The sequence below is a fragment of the Coloeus monedula genome (genome assembly GCF_965178545.1).
Source record: "Coloeus monedula genome assembly, chromosome: 8".
Lineage (NCBI taxonomy): Eukaryota > Metazoa > Chordata > Aves > Passeriformes > Corvidae > Coloeus > Coloeus monedula.
The window spans coordinates 7896754-7916506 of record NC_138788.1 but is presented as its reverse complement, the minus strand read 5'-3'; the positions used below and the strand labels follow the sequence as shown (position 1 = coordinate 7916506).

General features: G+C 41.5%; 1 protein-coding gene across 4 annotated transcripts in view; it reads right to left on the bottom strand.

Moving 5' to 3' along the window:
• The window catches only part of CCSER2 (coiled-coil serine rich protein 2), a 61742-nt gene extending 59282 nt beyond the window's left edge, over positions 1-2460 (bottom strand). For 3 of the 4 annotated variants that reach the window (XM_082286250.1, XM_082286252.1, XM_082286253.1), the window contains exon 1: positions 2374-2460. The gene's annotated coding sequence lies outside the window, so the exon portion shown is untranslated. Of the gene's footprint in view, positions 1-1500; positions 1686-2373 lie in introns of all 4 variants that reach the window. The other variant, XM_082286251.1, reaches the window with a different exon arrangement.
• Between the last annotated feature and the right edge of the window lie 17293 nt (positions 2461-19753).

Here is a 19753-nt window from a genome sequence, read left to right as displayed (position 1 = left end):
TTCAATTCCTATAGGACATTGTCAGCAGAACTGCCACAGCTGAATCCTCCTTTGAGAACAGAGAATGGCTACTGAGCAAAGTCCACATCTCTGCAAATCAAATTACTTTTGATTACGGAGAAAACAACATTCTCAGAATGTCTTCCAAAACGCACCTACTTGGTAGCAGTTTAAGAGTGAGCTGGGGTGTGTGTCCCAGAGCTATGAAGAAATGCAAAGACCTTTCCTGACTAGCCAAACTTCAACTTTGGGACAATTATTCAGTGCTGTCGGGATTTTACTGTAACATACATGTGTGCAGGTATCCAGAGATTTACATAATCTGTTTTTATTGCTCCAACTGAAACACAATACAGGATTTTAAACCTAATTATCAAAAGCACCATTAGTATTTTGATCTCCTTAGCATCCCTGTTGGCATGGAACTTAACCCTGCCTGAAAGCTTCTAATTAAGAAGATGGTGCTGCTGTTTACAGCGAATGGTGGCTAAAAGGGAACACCAAAACCACTGTTGATATATTTTATCATATTACTTTCTGTAATCTTATATTCCTTCATCTCTTTTCCATTTTGAGAGATCCACACTTTCTAAAGATTGCAGGCGAGCAATATTCATCTCAACATTGATGGCATGATGGCTTTTTATCTAAAGAGCCCGTGCCAACAGTTCCTACTAACTGGTTTATTCCAAATAACCAATCCCTCTTAAAGGATGATCAGGTCCAAAAGTAATGGATTTTACTCCACTGAGCTTTTACACGAACAGTTCCATTAAACAGGATTACTCATTAGTATAACAATACATTAAATGAGATCATTATGTTAATTGAGACTACTTCTACAGTTTCAACAGCTTTACAATTAAAAGACAATACTGGGCAGTTTTTGGAGCCCAAACAGTGATATTCCTATAATGAAAAGTACTATCCATGAGCAGAAATTAAACCTCAACTCCAAAAACAACTTTTCTAGTCTAAGTTGTATATTCACATAGATCCTTGGCTGACATTTAGGTAGCTGGTTTTTACTCATGTTCCATTTGTTAGGCCATCACCTCTTCAGCTTGGAGGCATGTATTTCAAAATGGCCCCAGAGAATTTCAAGTTATGTGATCATTACATACATGAGAAAAAAATCTTGCCGATTTCATTCATTATCAGCAAACAATGTAAATATTTACTTCCTCCAGCTAACCCAAGACTTTTGTATATTTCTTCAGAAGAGAGAAATTTACTAAAGTCTCAGTGAATATGTGAAGTGGCTCTCAATTGAAAAACATAAAACAATGAGAACTTAGATCCAACTTCACTTCACTTTTAATACCTTCATAACAAAAAATTCTATTCCACACCAAATCAAGGCTCGAAGCCCACAGACACCAAGAACAAACCTGTTACGAACATAGCGTTCTAACCCTTCGTGTTGCACCGATTCCGCTGAAAAGTGCTTTACATCTTTACACAACATACCAGATGGAGTACCAGATCGACAATCCTTACCTTAATTTGTTGTCTGGCCTGGCCACTAACGCTCTGCTACAGCATAAAGTTCCCATGCAGTTTTGCTTTCTTAAACTGAAGATAAACAGCTCGACCTCCTCCAGCTCAAAGTTAAAGGCTGAGGTTGCCTACGTTTCATTGTGTGCCAAAGTACATTTGACAGAACGTGAAGTGAACAGCAGGCTCTGGGTGACGAAAGCAAAGTCTCAGTGTCATTAAAGTGAAATCACCACAACGTACAGAACATCCCCTTGGTATGAATCTCAACAGATCACTGCTAAAAGAGAAATGCCACCATTATAATTCTTTTCCACCGTTACTATTCTTTTTTTTAAATTGTTGTCTTTGAACAAACACACACTGGGTGCTTTTGCTTCTTCCCCTTTTCGGAGATTAAAACCTTCGAGATACGAAACCTCACGCTACAAGACCTCTGCGACCGGGGCTCGCAGCAGCTGCTCCCAACGCACCTGCAGGTGCGTCTCCCCGAGCATCGAATTAAAGGACGCACAAACCACCGCAGAGCCGGCACCGGGGCGCTCCCGGCGCCGGGCCCGCCGTGCCAGGCTGCCCCCGAGCCCGTGGCACCGCGGGCGGCTCGCCCGTGACATTCAGCCGGCCCGGAGGTGAGCGCTGCGCCCGCCGGGGACGCGCAGGAGGCCGCCCCGCCCCGCCCCGGCCGCCCTTCCCCGGCCTCCCGCGGCCCGCGCGGCCGCCGCTGCCGCAGCATCCCCGGCCGAGCGGCGACCCCCGCCCCGGCGCAGGGCGGCGGCGCAGGGAAGAGGGCAGCGGCCGCTCCCCGCCGGCAAAGAGCCCCCGATGAGGGGGCGGGGGGGCAGCGCGGGGGTGGCGGCACGGCCGCCCCGCACTCACCGCCGGACAGCGCGGGCCGCCGTCGCCTCCTCGGGCAGGGCCGCTCCGCGCCCTCGGGTCCCGCCGCCCGCCCCGCCCGGCCCGGCCCGGCCCGGCCCGCGCAGGGAGGGGCGGAGGGCGGGAACACGCAGCCGCCCCGCGCCCCTCGGCCCGCCCTGACGTCAGCGCGGCCGCCCCGCCCTGCCCATGGCGGCGGCGCGGCCGGGACGCCTCGCTCGTGGCTCTCATCGGCCCCATGGCCCCCTCCGCCGTGCCCCGGGAGCCACCGCAGCTCGGCCCTGTCACGCTGCCACGCCGGGCGGGCAGGGCCCGCGGCCGCCTCTGCCAGCCCGCCCCAGCCATCGTCGAGCCCGCTGGCAGAACCAAATGAGAGTTGTTAAAAGCATTGCAGGAATGGGCCTGGGGGTGTCCCGGCCCTGCGGCATGGGAGGATAGAATCGTATCACCGTCAAGGGCGGAAGAGACCTTTAAGATCACCCAGAGCAGCCTGGCACTGCCACTGCAACCCCTGAACCATCACCCAGCGCCGGATCCCAATGACTCTTAAACACCTCCAGGGACGGTGGCTATACCACCCCTCTGGGCAATCCATTCCAATGCCCAACCACCCAAACAGTGAAAAAATTGTCTTCTAGTATCTAATCTGAATCTCCCCTAAGTCCCTTCCCTTCTGTCCCCTCTCTGCAGACACGGCAGAAGAGACTGGCCCCAGCTCAGTACAACCTGCTTTCAGCGAGTTGCAGAGAGCAATGAGGCCCCTCCAAGCCTCAAGACTAAACAACCCCAGCTCCCTCAGCTGTTCCTCACAAGACATGTTTTCTAAACCTTCCACAAGCCTTGTTGCCCTTCTCAGGACACACTCCAGGTCCTCAATGTCCACTGTAAAGTGGGGGCCCAGAACTGAAGGCAGCACTCGAAGTGCGGCCTCAGCAGTGCCCAGCACGGGGATTGGGATGATCCCTGCCCCGGTCCTGCTGCCCACACCACACCAGAGAGCACTCACTGGGGAAAGGCCTCACAGGTGACCGAGCTGTACGAAAAGCCTGAAGGACTCCTGCAGCCAACTGCAGGAGAGTAGGTGCATGCTGGTGCTCACAGAAATAAATTGAGTTTAATTTCCTCAAATTTTCTGCCTGTGCGAGGAATTAGAAGGCACTGACAGAAGGTTCAGGAAGTTCCTTGCCAGTGAGGTGGATCACTGAGTCACTATTTACATCTCATCACTCTGCCTTAGGGCTTGTGTTTCTGCATCTCCTGTGGTTTGGGGCCTTCGTGTTTGTGTTGTCACAGCATTTCAGCAACTCTGTTGCTGTGCTTCAACATCAAATGTTCAAAGTTTCTTTTCTCTCAAAAGTTTTGGTGGCCAATTTTTCTAAGCTTTTGCCTGCCTGCTTCGCTAGGCCTCCCAGAGGGAGGAAGCCGTGCAGTCGCCTCAGGCTATGTTTGTGTAGGAATAAAACCAACACCCTGCAATTGATAAGCCTTGTTCACCTCTTGACTAGAAGCTGGGCGTGCCCAGATGTCAGCCCATCTGCAAGTGCCTCCTCATCTTTCTAGATACAGGGCGTGAAGACTTTGGTACATTTGCCCCGTAGGCAGCAGAAAGGCCTTTTTTAAAAAAGAAGAAACGAACTGAAGCTTTTATATGTTTGGTTTGTTTTTTTGTTTTTTTTTTTTTTGCTTAAACTTAAATGTACCGGCCACATTAATGCATTTATTCTTAGAACAATCTGAAGTATAATGACTCCCCTGTGGTACAGGAAGAGGGGAAAAAAAGGCAAGCAGAGAGATTAAATCTCTTGTTTAAAGCTGAAGAGATAGCAAAGCCAGGAAATGAACTCAGATTTCCTCAGTCAGGCATCAGTGCTTTGACCACACAATCATCCTTTCTTGCAGTCATTCTCAGCTTCTGAGCAGCAACTGCATTAACATAGATTTGATTTTTCCCTACTTTGTTCATCAAAACAACTTCACCGTTCCCACTGAAATTTCTTCCAAATAACTTTCTTCTCCATTTCCTTCACCAAAATAAAAGAAATTATATTACAGACCCACTGGGGGAGTTATATTTCCCGCTGCCCTTCTGCAGGCACTGGCGGGTGTTTCTTCAACACCAGTGCTTGAAGTCCTCTCTCACAAAGCGATTGTGGAGCTCCCCTGGTGCATCTCTGAGGCACAGTGGGGGAGATCAAGGAATAAAGATCAGACAACCAGAACACTTGTAACCAGCAAAAAGGAGGCACATAAGCTGTGTGTGCTGACCTGGAAGTGGTGGTATAACCACATTTTTTAACTCCAGCTCATGCTTTTATAATCTGGAAATAATTATGAAACAGAGCTCTGAAAGAAAACTGCGTATGTAAAAGAAGAAAGCAACCTCGAGATATTTTAGGACAGATTTGAGGACCTCCACTATCTGTTTAGGCATTTAACAGATTTTCATATGCTTATATAGGCTAAAGATTAAGATCCAGTCTTGAAGCAGAATTCACAGTTTTTGAAAAAGGAAGCATTACATCCAGCACTCCAGCTTCTGTCTGCTTATCTCAGAAAATGGTGTTAACCCTCCTAGCGACAGAGTGCAGACTGACGTCCAGCTATGATCAACTGCAGTATCTTTCCTACCAGTTTATTATCAGATGTTTTCAGCTTGAGGTCTTCACCTTGAGGTCTTCACCTTGAATTGATTTTCTATTAAATTGATTTAAATGGACATTACATTACACTGGGAGATGGACTAAAAGCTTGTTATTATCCCCTTTGCTCACTGACCTGACAGTATGCTGCCTCCAAAACCAGAGACACAGCAGTGGGTGACACAACCACCCAGAGAAGAGCTGGGTACGCAGCTAGTAATATTCACACAAATATTCTCCCAGCCCCAAGAGTTCACAGGCCAGGGATGCCACTCAAGTGGAAAAGGAAAGAAGGATTTCTCAAATTTGACCGTGTAACAGAGCCTTACACTCTACAAAATCTGAACTGGATATTCCTAATTCTCTGCATTACAATGAAGCTGAGTTAGTCTGCTTGAGTTAAAATTATCCTCAAAGCAAGGACAGTCTGCTTCCTATGTCACTTCATAAAAATTGTCTTTACCATGATGGTCTTAAAAAGAATCCTTGCTAGGTAGCTCATATGCTGTGACTGCTGCAAACTAATCTGTTCACAATAATTTCACTTCTACTTTGTGCATCCACTTTCTGTTACTGCATTCAAACATGTTCTGCTTGTACTCAGATTTTATGCTGATTGATGAGCTGTATTTTCTTTGTTTGCATTCTTTCTAGTTCAAAAGGGCTAAGCACCCAGGTGCCACTGTTTTTTCCCCCCACATACAAGTAATAATTTATTAACTGTGGGCATTTTACTTTTACAGAATACTGCAGCATGGACTCTCACTAACTCACCAACGTTCAAGAAAAGGAAAACAGACATTAGAATTAGAGGCCATATGCTTCTTAGGGGTCTAGGTGGACTTTTGATTAAAAGGATGACAGTGCATGCAGTTGGATGGTTAAGGGTTGAAGTTTTTAATTTCAAAATATCTCATGATTCTGTAAAATTTATTCATCAACAGGTATAAAAAATGAACTTTCAGCTGTCTTCTTAATCTGTGTCTCTACAAATAATGTTTTTCATTAAGGAATAAATACATCCCTTATATTTTGCAAGTTTTACTTTGACCTTACGGAGTCACTGCCTCCAGAATTATTTACTTTTCAACTTCTTGTACTTTTTAAGCTATACAGGTATTTTCATTTTTCTACTACCTTAAAAATATGGACTAAAATGAATCTTTCAAGTTTATGAACTTGTTTGCCTAGATAATAAGGAAAGCAATGGGCTAATGTCACATAAAGAAATACTTAACACAAGTGTGCTCATGTATTATTAATATTATATATTATTATTATTATTATACACTTGTATATGTATTATTTTCATGTATAGTATCCACAACTAATTAAACTTTGTACCATTCTGCAATAAATAATTGTATAAGAATAAAAGGATTCAGTTTGATGCAAATTGAGGTCTTTATAGTGGTTCCCCATCACTGCATCTTCTTCCCTTTTTACTTAAGGGAAAACACAGACCTGAGCTCAAACTCATTCTGCTGCAATACGTGTTTACCTTGTCACATTTAAGACTAAGTCCTTTGTTTTTCTTATCCTTGAAAAATAATCCAAATTAAGTACTTGAACATTTGATATCTTTTCAGGCCTTAGTGCTATCTACCACTTTCTTAATAACATTCAGTTAATAGGGCAATCATTTCAAAAATGAAGACCTGTTCATTGCCAGTTAACAGCTGCTTCATTATTTAAATTAATTGTCTCAGATGCCTACCTTGCAAGGACACTGTTGCTGTATTTATGGGTTCAGTGAGCCTTCTTATCCTTCTTCTAGAAAAGTTTTTTTTGGCCAAACACTTCTTCTGAACGCTGCTTACAGAATACTCAAATATCAGTCCAGGATGTGCTTTTAAAACTCTGTGGTGTGTCATTCTGTGGCCAGCCCTGCTGATGTTCAGAGATGCTCAGGATGCATGACACTGTCGGTTCATGCAGGAAAAACAGTGATTTTACATAGGCCTAAACTGCTCTTATTTTCCAGTGGTGCTGGAGTAGAAGTAGCCTGGACCAGTTCAGTAAAATCTGCCATTGAAACCTGCCTCAGGAATCTTTACACCTTGCTGCTGCTGTGCTCTTTCTTCTAAGGCTGTCCATGCATGATGTTTCAAAACACTACATTAGTCTAAATAATTTAGACCTACTTATATCTAAATTATTTAAACAGACTAGTTAAACAATTTAAGAAGCCTAGTTAAAGCTGCTTTTAAAATACAGTCTTTGTTTTCTGCACTGTCTTCAGCAGCCGCATTCCAGCCATCCACACATCCACACCACTTTTACAAACACAGGGAAGCATTTCTAGGCAGTCAGTAAAATGGTGCAGCACATTTCTAAAATCCAAGTGTGCTGTCTTTCATTTCTTCTTAAAGAAGATACTGCTTCTCAGTGTCTGACTGCTAAAACACATTAGTGTATAATATATTTCATTTAAGTCTGATGCAGTTTCTTCCTTATTTTTCATTGCAACTTAATTTGTATTCATGTAGGCTGAAGGGCGAAAGGAATATGAATGCCTACTGTTTCCATTATTCAGTGGGATTTTGGAGGATTCTGGAACATAAGTAGAACTCCTTATTTCAGCTTGACGTACAGCTATGGAAATTATTTCCTTTATATAATTTTTTTTTTTCTAAATTGGGACAGATTAATGTTTTTCTTGCATTTTATAACTGAAAGGTTGACTGATCATCTCAGATCTCAAAAAATAGCCTTTTTCTAGTGACATTGTTAAGGGACTTTATCTCCTATGTTTGGGATTCTTTCTTTATCTGTGAAGTATTTCAGTTACACAACAGGAAAGACAGCAGTCATGTTTCTAATAATGGCCTTCAAATTTAACAGAATGAGAAAAGTTGACTCGAATTCAATGAAATCTCAGTAGAAATCAGTAATAAAGATGAAAATGTATTTGCAATTTTATGGCTTATCATTATGTAAACACTGTTAAAAAAGAGCCTGCTTTAAATTAATGCTAATCCTGAATTGATTAATGTGGATAATTTGTGGTTTTCCTAATTTTGTTATTTAATAACATTTTAAATCCTACAATCCTTACAATGTTTAATGAATATGAAATGATGGCTTTTTTGTTTGTATAGGCAGTGTCCTCCATTTCACAATATCATGACAGCTTTTAATCCTGAGATTTGCAGAAGTAGTAATCTACTTATAATCAGCACACAACACAGTGCATAATGGACCAACAGAGCTGTACATATTAAGAAATAAAATGTAAGGGAAAAGAAAGCCTCTGGGAGAAGAATACAGCAAGAGCATCATATTTATGTGTTTTCATTTGACTGCTCAAAGAACAACATTCCTGTTAACATGCACCAACGGGGAAGAGTCACAGCTGGAAGTGAAGAGCTAAACATGATCCTTCTGGTTCTTGTTCAAAGCATGTTTAGAAAGGACAAGACACCTGGGTGGAACACCCAATTCCTACGTGCTGCTGGCACACCATTAAATGTGATACACAGAGAGCAGTTTGAGTCTTGGCACACGCAGTGTCCCCCTCTCCTCTAGGACTGCCAACTCACCAACCCTAACAATAGTTTGATTAAATGATGTTCTCTCACACCTTTTTTAAAATAAAATACCTGCATAATCTCCTTATCTGTTTCATTGTAACACTTGCTATTTTGTTTCAGAGGTTTAAGGCGTGCCCAGAATTACCTTTATGTGCTCTAATTTTGTTTCTTTAGATACTGTTTTTACCAGTGACAGATACTTTGTAATCGGTCAGAGACTACATAAGAGTGATAGAGTGACATCACAGAATGGTTTGGGTGGGAAGAGATCCAAGAGTAAAGAACTCACAGTAAAGAATTTATGTCTAGTCTAAACCTGCCCTTTTTCAGTTTAAGAATCCGAAAACAGAAGGATTTATAGATTAATCCCACCTTCCTTTCTTAGGGAAAATTCCTACTCACTGATTAGGGACTTATGAGAAAAGTATTACATGAGACACTTTTGCATATTATAAGGAGGCACTAATGATTAAAATATGTCCCTGATCAATTTAATCATCTACTTCTCAGTGCAGATAGATGAGATCACAGGAAAGAAAACAGACCCTGCACTGTAGCTGTACTTCACATGGATTCTGGCAACCTGAAATGATGAGGCTACAAATCCTCCTGGAAAGGCAAAGTCACAGCTCAGTCTCTGGCCTGATAGATGCAGAGCATATTCCACCTCCCTGAGCTTGGCTCATCTGGATCCCACGGAGGAGCCCCTGCTGCCTGTGCAGCACAGGCCAGTCCTTGGCTGAGCAGTTGGTTTATGAGCAGCCATGCCCTGTGCAGAATTCCAACTTACCAGAAGCTGGCACAGGGAATACTTCCTGCCTGCTCAGATGAAACAGGAAGATGTTTCAAGAAGATTAATATATTTTTCAAGTCTTGATTCATAGCTGAATCAGATTGCAGAAAGGAATTGACTCAAAGTGGTGTTGTTTCCACGAATACTACTTCAATCATGCTATTTTTTCATATGCAATTCAATCACTTCAATTATCTTCAAGAAAAATACAAGCAGACTGTTCCAGTAGCACACAGAGGTTTCAAAATACAGGTCAGGACTTTAAAAATAGTTTTATTTCATGTATGTATTTGACCCTAATCTTTCTTTTCTGAACATGTCAAAGCATCAGAAGATAAAAAATGAAAGCTGAAATTCCATTACATTTGCAGTATTAAATGGCAACGAAAACCAAAGATCAGATTAAAAGATGCAATTGGTTTTTCTCTGAGCACATGGCAGTAACATGTGCACAGAGAAGCGAGCTGACCTTTTCCCAAATTATGTGTGACCAAGAAGTAATTAACCGAATAACAATGTTTCAGGGCTCCATGGGAACATCAAGGACAGTCACGCTATATGCCCAAAATCATAGCAGCTTGGAAAAATCAGGAGATATTGTATCACAAAATGTTTATAGGAATCCTCTTCTTCTTTGATGCTTACACTATCCCTCCTATTTTGTTAACTCTGGTTACTCAGGAAAGCAGTGCTTATATATGGGCATGTATACAAATAAAAACATATTGCTATAAAATGTAACTTTTACATATACCTTCATTTACATGTATGTGTATATGTGTGCATATATGTACATATACGTGTGTACATATGTAGAGATACAAAAATATAAAAATTATTCTTTTGGGAATCATCTGGAGAATAGTAGTGGATGTTTAGATGATTGCTAAATACCGACACTAGGCAGTTGGAGATAGAATTTCCTGGATCATTAGTGACTGTTCCTCCACGTGGGGTTGGGTAGCCCAGCTCAGCATGGGCCAGAGGATGAACCCTCAGTCTGTCTCCAGGGTCCTTCCTTAACACTGAATCTTTCTGGATACTGTTCTCAAAGTCTGACATAATTCAGTTGTAATGAGTGGTAAGTCCTTGCTTTCCTGTCAAGAGACCTGGATTCTCACAAAGACAACACAGACATTTTATTATTACACCTGCCTCTTATACATGGATTTCTGAAGGCATTTATCCCAAGAGATTCTGAGTTTCCTGAAATACTGGCACCAGAGAATCAATCACTACTCCGTCCAGGAAGGCACATAGCAAGGTTCTGCTGTGCTTTTAAATCACAAGGTGTGGAAGGTGTTTTTCTCTGAGTTGATAATTTCTAACTGTTGGTAGTGGCAAGTTGGAAAGAGACTGAACTATTTTAGAAATGCATGCAATAAATAATAATGCTTTCCATGGCTGTCACAAGGCTCAAGGACAAATACTAAACAGCATGACTCTGGCATTTTAATGGCCAAAAATATGTTTTCAATCTACGCTGGGAAATAGAAGATACAGGCAGATGAAAAGTTACATGCAAAATCATGAGAAAAGCTGCTGCTCTTTCAGGCTCACTATCAAGGCAGTTGTGAGAAATATTTTGCACTCGATCTTTTGAAATCAAGGAACTCCTGGCACACTATAAACTTGAATGTACCCTCAGAATTTGCTTTGACAGAGTTAGGGCTACTTCTAGTTAATTGTAAATAAAGTGAGGAACAGAAGGGTGCTAGGATCAAGCTGGCAAGCTCATGGCAGAGCTGTAATCCACCATTCCTCCCTGCCAGATCCATACATTTAGGACTGAACCATGCAGACCCTGTATGGATCAATCCCATACCAAACCGGTGTAGAGAAAGAAAATAAAACCTGATACACTGAGTGTAAGATACCTGTTACAACTGTGAGTAAACAGGAGAAATATTTTTGGATATCTGCCTATATGTTGATGGTTAAATCCAAGGTTCCAGAAGTCCCAGAGGTGCTCCCAGGAGGAGAGACTAATGCAAAGAAGCTGGAGGTTATCTCTTTACTGAGAGGGCAGTTGAAGTACAGAACTAACTCAGACTGCAATGATGGACATATTGAAAGTATTATTAGATAAGCACGTAGGAAATTAAAAACCTACACAGAATGCCCAGATAAGTGGATAAACTTCTAGAAAATGGCTGGCTTTCTTCCATTTAATCTAATTCTAAGCTGTTTATTTGATTGCAAACATGTTTTATATGTCTGTTGGGGTTTTTTAATACTACATTTCTATAATCCATCACCATCCTTTTTCAAGACCAGGATGGTACTCTGGTAACCTGACTCTAAGTTGCAAGAAAAAGTGAAGGCAAATATTTTAGAGAATGAAATCAGTAATACAATGACAGCTGCTGGGTTTGAATACAGTATCTATAGGGAGAGAAGGATCTTGGTGAAAAGGGAATGTTCTTCTGCATGATTCACTTATCCCAGTGAGAATGGAACTACCTGAATTACGGTTTTCCCAGTGCATGCAATGACACACATCACTGGATGTTTAGAGCATTTAATTTCTTCTGAGACCCGTGATTTCGCTGCTGTGTGAGTGACACACAGTGTTACACACCTTAGCATGGAATATAATCCTCTTGTGCTCATCAGAAAGCACTTTAGGGAAAAAACTCTTTTTGGAACCAGAATGTCTAACCATAATTAGCTCAAGATGCACTGTGGTGTCCAGAGGGAAAAGGGGTTTGAAGCCATTTTCATTATAAAAGAGGTACCTTATTAGTCCTGTGAAAATCTGCCAAGATGACAACCCTCACTGATGTGAAAATTGAGCAACTAAAGTTCTCCTACTGATTCCAAAATACGTCACAAGAGAGAAATTAAATGGGGAAAAAAAGGTTTATGTTAATTTTCCTTAGGAAAGAACTCTTTACAAGTATAATCTCCTAAATAAGTAACTGCACCCTTCATCCTGGCAGATACAGTGTGACAATGTGTGTTTAAAGTGACTATTTCCTAAATATATTTAAATATTAAGGAAATAGTAACCTGTGCTGCTGATGCACCTGAATCATGAGCAGTATTGCAGGCTCTAGGTAAGAGAAATGAGCCTTAGCTTTCCCTGGAGCTGTGTTTCTCCTACAGTCACAGTGAAAGAATTTTGCTTTGGAAAGCATCGAAGCAGCTGCAGATAGTAACATGAAGTATCATTTCTCTAGATGCAGATGCCCCAGAGTGGTCCAAAGATGGGAGAAGACAGAGGGAAATAAGAGATTAGGAAGAAGGGGAATCAGAAAATTACAAAATGAGACACATAACAGTTTTTCCAATCAGAAGGAGAAGACGACCTTGTTAGTAAAAGAAGATCAGGTCTCATGAAATATTGAAGAGAGAAGTGACAAAAAAATAGTCCTGTCATGTTTCCCTGGAGTGGTGGAAGCCCCTACTTGGCACTTGGTCCATGCTGCTTTGAATTCCTGATGCTCCTGCGGGGGCATCCCCTAATGAGAGAGATATACAGGGATGTCACTGGGGAGCCACAAGTACAATCTGTAAAATTTTACACCTGAGGCCAATTTTTAGTACTTAGCTAAATATACACTTTGCATATTTAGTGAGTGAATTAAAATGTAAGTGTGTGATGGAAAAATGATCATCCTTAGACCTCCTTTCTAAATCAGTGTTTCTGTGACTCTCCCTTTGTCACTGAATGAATGAATAGATGCCATTTCATGAGTCCTGGAAGGCCACTGTAGTTCTAAATGCAGAAATGCTTACCTGGCAATGTTGGTATGTCAGTAACCAAGGTTACTGGCTTTTAAAAAAAGCTTAAGCAAGAATCTGCAGTTCTCTGACACTTCTAGTTCTGTCCTGTTCCTCTGGGTACAAATTGTAGATTCAATATCAGCTTGGGTAGTATTTTATTACAAATATTTTGTTTTCAAATGTTATTTAAAGGAATTCATTCCAAACACATATTTCCTGTAGGTGCATGATGGATGCGTAAACATTTCCTCGTAAGATTTTTGGCGTAGGCATGATGAACATATAGAATTATTGCTTAAAATAGCATACCCTCATAAATAAGTTTTCAACACTAGGATTCTAGTTAAGGGTATATTGGAAGACACAGTCATTTTTTCTGCATCCTTAACAGATCTTTATTAAAAAAAAAAAAAATATATATATATATATATACACCTAATCTCTCTCTGCTGTTAGGGATCATGAAAATCACGGAGCTGCCTGCTTTCTTCCCCAAGATATTGCCCAAAAATTATGTTGATTCCAGCTTACTATCACCAAGACTTACTACAGGGGTCCACAGCTGATGACTCTTACAGTAAAAGTGAATTTGGAAGAAAAGCAACCCGCAGATATGTTGATGGATCTTTTCAGATATTTCCATGATTAATAATTCAACAGAGGATGATTTGAGCTTCTTACAAATTTAGAAAGCTATGATGATAAACGTACCAGATTAAGGAGCTGGGAAACCATAATCCTTTATTTCTGCATGACTTTGAAACAGCTTTAAGGAATATATATTCCACTGCCAACATATCTCTCCTCGGAGCTCGGAAGTCCTCTTCAGAGGAAAAGACCCTTCAGGACCCATGTCTAATTAGTCTGCGGCCTTTTTGCCAAAATACATAACCTTCAACCTTAGAGAATGAAGAGCACGTAGTCACAAGACTGAAATGCTGGTAACCACTGAGAAAACCATCCTTCAGTGGTGCTTTGATCTCTGAGGACTAGCCTAGGACTAAAACTTACTCTGTTGCTCTTTTAATAGCCATCAGACCATATTGTCTGTCAGAAATAATACACTGCCTGCACTGAGATGTGACCCAGTTGGTGACAGCAAATTAAATCTCACTATGTTCCCTTTACAGCTCCTTTGAGATAAAGATCTTATTATCCATTACCTCTGTCTTTGTAGAGCATGTAATTTCATATGAAATTTACTCATTTAAAGGCTAAGAATGTGTTTAATGCTCTGTATTAGATGGTCTTTGGTCATTGCCAAGAGGGAATGAAGCTGGCACTGAAAGTTCATCCATGTGGACAGTAAACAGAAAGAGTAAAACCCAATTGGTCAGAATGGGGTTTATATTTGCTCTGCAACACTGAATTCTGTAAAATAATATATACACATGAGAATACATTTCCATATCAAAATGCAGTCAATAGTAGGAGACTGTATTTTAAATAGCATAGTAAATTCTGTATTGTTTCGCTTACAGATAAACTGGGGGGAAGGAGGAGAAGGAAGGAATATACTGGAGACCTTCTGTCTACAAAGGTGTTTCTTTTCTTATTGAAGGGGCAAAAATCATCATGACAGATCTGGTGCTTCCTTGTTTGTACTTAAGGATGAAAGCTACGTCCATATTTTGGTTTTCTGCTTGTTTTTATCATTCATTTTCCTGTCTCCATTTTTTACATCTATTTATATCTGTAAGAATATACATCATATATATGTATCTATATGATAGCCTTGGCAGCTTCTTCTTGGAGGAATGAACTCAAGCACTCAGTCCCATTGGCTACTCAGAGACTTGGCAAAGGGACACCACTGCTGAGCCATTTCAGGCATTGCTCTGAGATGCTTCTCAGGCCAGCAGCTCATGGAAATACTGAGACAGAGTCTCTCATGTCTTGCTAATGCCTAGTTTTTAAAAGAGCTGGGAGAAGTAAAATAAGGCAGAGAAGAAAGAAGAGGTCGTCCCAGATTTTGTTTGCTGGTGGAGATGAGAGTGCAATCTCAGCATTCCTTATCTCTGCCTTATCTAATCGATATGCATCCCTGGATCAAGCCCAATAATGATGCAGTTTTGAAGAGGGTGTGGGGGAAGCAGGTGTGCTTCTCCAAATCCCAGGGATACTGAAGATGGCAGAGATGACAGCAAAATTCCTTCCATCCTCCCAGCCTTTCTCCACAGTCACTTCCCACACTTTTTAATCACTCCAGAAAACCTAAGGAGCAGAGTCACCCCCCCCCCCCCCCACTGCCCTGCCTGCCAATTAGTTCTAATTGCCAGCACATCAATTACGATCCATTAATTTCTGGTTACATTCCTCCCTTGTTTACCAGACATTATGTCAACCCAGTGCTGAGGTTGTATCAGTAGCTGTTTTTGTTTCCTTGCCTTCAGCAAGCACCCTCTCCACCCTCTCTCAGAGACCATTGTTATAGGCAAATGGGACATTCTATGAAATGTCTCTCATGTAAAAATCCAGCTTACAGTCTGGTTCTAGTATGAGAGTGCCTCCTATGAATCGACCATCTTTATTTAAATGTTAAAGCTAATGCCATTATGAAGTCAAATTAGTCTGCACTCTAGACCTGGAATAACATTTATGTAGGAAAAGTATTATGCTCTGTGTTCACTCGGTCAACTGCGTCACTCCCGAGTGCTCCTGGTACCAAGAGTATTTCCACAGGGGCGGGATTGGTTTCATTCACCCACTATGTGCAGCATGACAAGTCATTCTTTTCACGTTTTGCACTAATTATAAAATAAACATGTAGTATGACAAGTTAGGTTCAAAAATCTCTGAAGGACAGACCTGCATACAGCTGATACTTTGTGCCCTCAGCTATGACTTATCCCTATTCTCTTAAATTACATTCAACTGGCTGCTCAGTTCATAAAGTAAATGGACAGCTGCAGCAGAGAGCAGACATTTTAATAGCATAGTGCTGTAGACATGGCTGCCTGCCAAAGAACACATTGTTAAAGCAAGCAGCATAAAATGAAAAATTAAGATATTGGCATCACGACCTACTGGTAAGAGCTGAGGGTCAGTAAAGGACACAGCTATAATCTAAAAGATTTCTTCCACTAGATTAAATTTAGGACAGGCAAAGCATCCTTGCTTTGGAGAAGTGTTCTGCAGTGCTGGGAACTGAGGCAAGTCTCCAAACAAACATAGAAGCCGCTGTTGCTGTCCTGGCCACCTCAGCTTCTCTGCTTGGCAACTGGCAATTTGGTACAATCTCTCTTTATAGCACAGCTGTCGCAGCTGGACATAGCAGCACTCAGATCAGCTCTGAAATGTGCATTCTTGTAATCAATACTTATTTTAAAGTATGTGCTTCATTTAATACTCTGCTTTGGCTATTGTTTATTTATTCGAAAAAACATCAATGACTTCTTGAAATTGCCTTTTGCCTAAAACAAATGCAGAATAACAGCAGCAAGGGAAAAGAATATATTCGGATACTCCTTCCTCAGTGTCTGCCAGTGTTATCACCAGTTAACAAACACTGCATGAAAAAAAAAAATGTTTTGGAGAAATTCTCTAGTTAAATGGTTCAGCATTCATTATTCAAGAGCTCCAAGCATAGGAGTGCACATCCCTTCCTCTGGGTGCGGGCACTGTGCTCCAGTCTTTGCTTGCTTATCATCATGTGCTGTTAACAGAGCCGTGATTTTTTTATTGCTGTCCTATACAATGACTATGGTATAGGCTGTGATGTGTCTTTATTCCCCGCAGTTAATTCTTCTGTCACTGTGACCTACTGCCTCTTCTTTGATTTCTTTGCAGAAGTTGTGTTTTACTCCACAGACATGTTTAAATAGCTTGTCAGCATCTGTATGCCATCCCGTTTATTTCTGTGCCTGAGAGTACTCTTTCCTTTGGAGCAATTTGGAGCTGACCAATTAAGCAAACAGCTAAAATTGAGATGATGAGACTCTTCAACAATATCTTATAGGACCGGTGACAATATTACAGTAAAAATTGAAATATGTTTTTGCTTGTTTGTTTATATGGAGTCTGTCTAGGAGTATTCCCAGGGATCCCTGGAGAGCACAGGTAAGAACTGGAAGTCTTCTCAACCTGTGGCTGTTCACAAGCAAGAGGCAACAGTATCTACAATTTTCATTATTTGCTATCACTTAGCCTAGACCATGAAATGTATGAAATACAGCCTGTGCGTGTGCCAGGAAATCTTGTCAGCTCAGTGCAGCGAGATTTTCTTCCACAAGGCAGAACAGCTCAGAAATTTCTAAGGTGAATCATCAAGAGTGTCCTTTGGTGAATTTTTATAATAAAGCAGGAGCATTACTAAAGCTTTCAATGATTTACAAGGTGTGTAGGAACTGAGCCTGAACATCTCCAGCCCAGTATTCATTATTCATCCGCGTTAGTCAAGCAGAGCTCAGCCTTCCCTGTGCTGCACTGGGCAAGCAAGCAGTGTGTGATTATCCAGAAAGCCAGAGCCAGCCTTGCCACGTGAGGTGATGAGAGCAGGGAGAGAGAAGGGCAGCTCTGCTCAGCCACGTGATGCCAAACACGTCCCAGGACGTGGGAGCTCTTGTGCCACATCCCGCTGTGCTCACACGGGAGCGCAGGAGGTTTTACCTCCCCTGCGATTTTTTTCTCCCCTCTTCACCCCACCCAAGTCCAGTACATTTACCTGCGGGTTCAGACCATCTCATTACAATTCCTACACTTTCAGGCTAGGATTTTAATGTGAGGTGTTTCTCTGACCTCGCTCCAGTTTATTTTTACACACCAGGAATGAATTACTGTTATGAATAATGGCGCTTTCAGATATTTTGGGTTAGGAAGGTATACAGAAGAGCTTGGGAAACCAACTTCTTTTCAGTGGTTTAATAGAAGCAGATGAAAATAGGAAAAAAATAGTCTTTTTCACATTATACATTTTAACAGGAAAGCACATGGTGTTTGTACCACTATCCAAACTTTCTTATACAAATCATCTCAACAGGGCATGAAATGAACAGCTGTAGTTTCATTCTCCTAAGCTTCCTCCATGAAAGTTTCAGCTTGGATAACCCAGTGTCTCACACCCTAATCAAAAGGTGTTTAAAAATGCAAGTGCCTAACATACATAATCAGATATAGATGTTTTATAACTGCATCCATAGGGATTTTTTGGGCTTATCCACACTGGCCCTAATTGACTGTGACTATCCCCTCACTTTATTTTAGAGCAGTCAGAGAGGCTAGGTCAATTTCTTGCGAGAAAATGGAATTAAATTTGCATTATGTTAACACAGGATGATGAAACAGGCTGGGTATAAGGGAAGGTTAAAATCAGACACAGAAAAATCAGTCTGACCCTGCTTACTCACAACTTCCTTGTCCTGGGCTGTACCAGTCAGGGCTACTACAAACACAGATATTAAGCTTCCTTCAATTTTAAGCAGCATTATTAAGAAGGCCTGGAAAAGTGGGACAACTGAGCAGCTTAGTATCACTCTCACACAATGTGGAGACTAATCTCTCCTGTCTTTATTCAGGACGCTCCTTCTCTGGGCTCTCAGCTGACACCTTTCCCTCAGCCCTGTCTGGGCGAGGGAAGATCTGGGTCCTGCAGTGATTGAGGTCACTGGGGCAGCAAAACAACCACGAGGCTGCAAACCGCGGGCACCTGAGCCTGCTGCAGCCCAGTCACAGCCACTGGCTGACCCACACGGGAACAGGGCAGCCACACAGGCTCCCAGCTGAGCCACACATCCCCACGGATGCCCCAAGGCCACAGAGATTCTCACTGATCCTCAGCTCTGTGAGAGCAGGAGGCTTTTAAGCATCATTTCTCACTAGGATCTCTGAACAGGGAAGCGCCTCTACCCTTAGTTAAGTGGCTACATTAAATAGGCTACAACAACACTTTCCTCTCCGAGGGCTGTATGGAACAGGATAAGTCTAATCAGGGACTGAAGATTGAAGACTAATATGAATAATCTTTATCCCAATGTCTCCTACATGCATTATTGCTGATAAAGTTGAGCTATAAATATGAAAGGCAATTTTAAGGAGAAAAACTTAAAACAAAGTTATAAATTAGTGAAGCTAGAGTCAAATGTAACAGTAATGAGTGCAATAAAAAAAGTCAATTTGTTGCATCTTCAGGAGATGAGACTCTGAGAGTAATAAAAGTAACATACATGCTTAAGTATGAGCAAAGTTAAAGTGACACCAAGGCTCACTTATTTCAGTTCCTCTGCCTTCTGAAATCCTCTCTTAAATCTTAAGGCTTCAGTGACATCTGCTGTTGAAGACCTATTTAATTAATTAGCAGTAATTTAACAGATATTCCCTCTAAGTGAATTCTTCTTCCACGGATTTTCTACTATCCAGCTATATTTGCAAAGATTCCTACCACAACTTTTTAATCTGATCAAAAAACCTCTGAAACCCAGCTCTTTTCTTTTGTTGTCATGTTCATCCAACAAGGTGTTAAATCACTCTTACCTTTTTAAAGCAACAGAATTTTTCTCCCTGCCTTGCTCCTGCCCTTCTCTTCCAATTTTAATACACGGAAATTGCATGAGCACGTATTTAACTGCCAATAAATATATTCCCAATGTGTTCAAATCCATTGGTGGAATACCAACATGGATTTTATGATCAAAAAGCAGCCGTGACAAGAGGAAACATGATCCTAAAGCTTTGTAAACTAATGCTTCTGTGCT